Source organism: Neophocaena asiaeorientalis, unplaced genomic scaffold (genome assembly GCF_003031525.2).
Source record: "Neophocaena asiaeorientalis asiaeorientalis breed wild unplaced genomic scaffold, Neophocaena_asiaeorientalis_V1.1 scaffold108, whole genome shotgun sequence".
Taxonomy (NCBI): domain Eukaryota; kingdom Metazoa; phylum Chordata; class Mammalia; order Artiodactyla; family Phocoenidae; genus Neophocaena; species Neophocaena asiaeorientalis.
In genome coordinates this window covers 788,583-791,888 of record NW_020173770.1, presented here as the reverse complement: position 1 = coordinate 791,888, position 3,306 = coordinate 788,583, and the positions used below count along the sequence as shown (strand labels likewise).

Sequence of the window (3,306 nt, the reverse complement as noted above, 5' to 3'; positions counted from 1 at the left end):
GGTGGGCGGACACGTGCAGAGCTCAGGCAGGCGTTGGTGCCCTGTCCTTTCCTCTGCAGCTGCAAAGCCAGCCCGGGTTCCAGGGGCAGGGGGAAACTCTGCCTCTTAGTGGGGGCTGCAGAGGTGCGTTGAGAGGGGCCAGGCTGCAGGGGTGGAGCAGAGCTGCGGTCCACGCCCCAGACCCGGGGCAGCTGAGCTGCAGGCGACGACTGGCGTGGTGTCCCAGGCAGAGCCTGGGGAGAGAGGCCTGTGTGTGTGTGTGTGTGTGTGTGCATGTGTGCAGGCGTGCGTTGTGCACATGTGCATGTCCACACGCCCGTGCACGTACAAGCGCACGTGTGTGGGAAGATTCATCCCATTCTCGACCGTCTCTTTAGCATTCGCGCCTACAACCCTGGGACGTGTCTTGTGGAGCCAGCGTCTGCGTCCAGATGCGGGCCCGGGTGGGAGCTCCAGCCTGGGGTCCGCAGCCCCGGACAGCGCGTGGCCCCTCTCTGCTGCCCACGGGAGCCCTGAGGATGCTCGCACACCCCCTCAGCTGCAGAGTGTCGCTGGGAGCACGTTTTCCATGACAGGATCCTATGAGGCCCTGTGGACACAGCAGGCTACAGGGGGTCACCAAGCGCCAACTTGTCTGACTTGGGCCAGGGCAGCATCCGGCTGGCTCGTCCATCCCACTGGAGGCTCAGGGCAGCTGGGCTCTGCCTTCCCGACAGTGGTGGCCTGGTGTGGGCTGGGCTCCAGCCAACGCTGACCAGGCCGCCCCTTCCCAAGTGGAGGGGCCCATGGGCCCTGATGTCGGGGGAGGCCCCCTGGCCCCTACAACCCCGTCTGCCCCGAATCCTCTGTGTCGGCTGGAATCAGTCGGGTTTGACGGAGCTTCCTTCTGCCGGCACAGAGAAGTAGTGTGAGCAGGGAGAATCTTTCTTTTATTAGGAAATAAGAACTGGGAACTGATTCCTTTTAGTGCTTACGGCTGAGACCCTCGACATAAAACAGGGAAAGGGATAACGATGCTACCAGCTTCTCCACAAACCCCAGCAACGGGGAGAGACCTTCTAAGTGGTGTGTGTTACTGAGCTGAGTGGAAGCCGGGGAAGCATCACCTGCAAAGGTACCAGGGGCTCGCTCCCTCTTTTAAGCCCCGCGTGGCAGGCATCCTTGTCCCTCAGCACCAAAGTCAACACAGTGACCAAGGCAAATGGCTGTTGACAAGTTGCTGGGGACATGTTTGGCTGCCTGTGCAGGAATGTGAATAATTGATTTCAAATATAGCTCCAAACAGAAAATGTAATAAAATTTTGGCTAATAGAAGTTTGTTATTTTCTTGCTAGAAGCAGCCCTTGGAGTTCTCTGAGAACTGTGTTCTCTCTTATCCTCCATCTGGAGGTGGGGAAGGAAATTCCATCTGGGGTTGCAGGGCACACCTGGGTGCACTGTGACAAATCTCTCCCACAGAGATGCCTGCCAAGGTCAAGTTCCTATAAACACCTCACGGTTCTCACTGAGGTCCGAGTTGCAGACCATTGTGAAAGCATTTCGGTGTCACCACTTTGATGTAGACAATGCATCACAGATTTAGGTAGAAACAAGATACACTGTGTGCGTGCTTTTTCCCAGTTAGGGACACGTTCTGCACGCTCTCTTCATAAACGTCAACATAAAAGCCTAATTCCGCTGCTTCTCCGTCAAAACACCAAAGGGCAGATGACACCGGTGCTGTGGGAGAGCCCAGAGGCCCCAGGGGCCCCTGGAATGAGAGGCTGCGGTGGCTTCCTCGGAGGCTTTGGCAGCGGCACCTGGGGCCGGGAGCTTAAGGAGTGGCTCCCTGTCACCAAGCTGGGCCGCCTGGTCAAGGACGTGAAGATCAGGTCCCTGGAGGAGATCTGTCTCTTCCTTCTGCCCATCAAGGAATCTGAGATCATTGACTTTTTCCTGGGGGCATCCCTCAAGGACGAGGTTTTGAAGATTATGCCTGGTCAAAAGCAGACCTGTGCTGGCCAGTGGATCGGGTTCAAGGCATTCGCTTCCATCGGGGATTACAAGGGACATGTCGGTTTGGGTATCAAGTGCTCTAAGGAGGTAGCCACTGCCCTCCATGGGGCCATAATTCTGGCCAAGCTCCCCATCGTGCCTGTGTGGCGAGGCTCCTGGGGGGAATGAGATCGGCAGGCCCCATACCGTCCCTTCCCAGGTGACTGGCCGCTGTGGCTCTGTGCTGGTGCGCCTCGTCTCTGCCCCCGGGGCACTGGCGTCATCTCGGCCCCTGTGCCCAGGAAGCTACTGCTGATGGCTGGGATTGACGACTGCCACATCCCGCCAGGGGCTGCACCACCACCCTGGGTGACGTTGCCAAGGCCAGCTGTGATGCCGTTTCCAAGACCTACAGGTGTCTCACCCCTGATCTCTGGAAAGAGTCGGTACTCATCAAGTCTCCGTATCAGGAATTCACTGACCATCTTGTAAAGGCCCACGGAAACCAGAGTTTCCGTGCAGCGGACCCAGGCTACAGCTGGAGCCACCACGTTGTTTTACGTGAGAAAAATAAAGTAAGTGAAGCCGGTTAAAAAATAAATAAAAAGAAAAGCCTAATTCCTCCTAAAACACCTGTAACTTGCACATGAGGCGACACCGCCCCAGGACCGGCTTCCAGGTGGGCCCTGGGTCGTGTGGTCTGGGTGACCCTGGCCCCCCGCTCCCATCTCTGACCGCTGGACTGTGGCCCCGAAGGCCCCCCCTCCTCCTGACGGCTGCTTCCAGAGCTCTGGTGGCCTCGTTGTTGCTGCTTGCTTTGTAAAACGCTCTGCTCTGCGGTTTGGATGTCACTTAGAAGTGAGACTTCAGAGGTCTTATAACAGTCACACGTGCCCTCAGAGGGGTTTCCCAGTCCCTGGAAGGTGGAAATCAGTGGCACTTGGCGCTAATTGCGTTTTAGTTGCGCTGTGCCCAGAGGGATGTCAGGTTTCGAGGTATTTGCGTGTCGCTGTGGCTGTGGCTGTTCTGAGCTGCTGATTCCAGTGTTTACGTTCTCAGTGTCTCCCGGCGCCGTCCAGCAGGTGTCTGTCTTTAGTGGCCTCTGGGAATGTCTGTGCTTCTTGGGCTCTCACCCTCCTTTAAGGATGGGGTCGGGGAGTCCGGGGTGCGTGGATGAGAAGGAGGACAGGGAAGGGGAGAGGAGACCTCCCCCTAAACGGGATCCTCCCTGGCTGGGGGAGCTGAGAGAACCTGGGACGTCTCCTGGGACGGTGGTGGGACCCCAAGGAGGGGATGGAGGGAGGTGGGAGCAGTGGGGCCCGGGACAGGAGG

The 3,306-nt window shown here is 57.9% G+C and overlaps 1 pseudogene; it reads left to right on the top strand.

Annotated features, from left to right (window-relative positions):
• LOC112403857 (40S ribosomal protein S2 pseudogene) overlaps nucleotides 1-2,553 on the top strand; it is a 3,908-nt pseudogene extending 1,355 nt beyond the window's left edge.
• The last annotated feature ends 753 nt before the right edge of the window (nucleotides 2,554-3,306 follow it).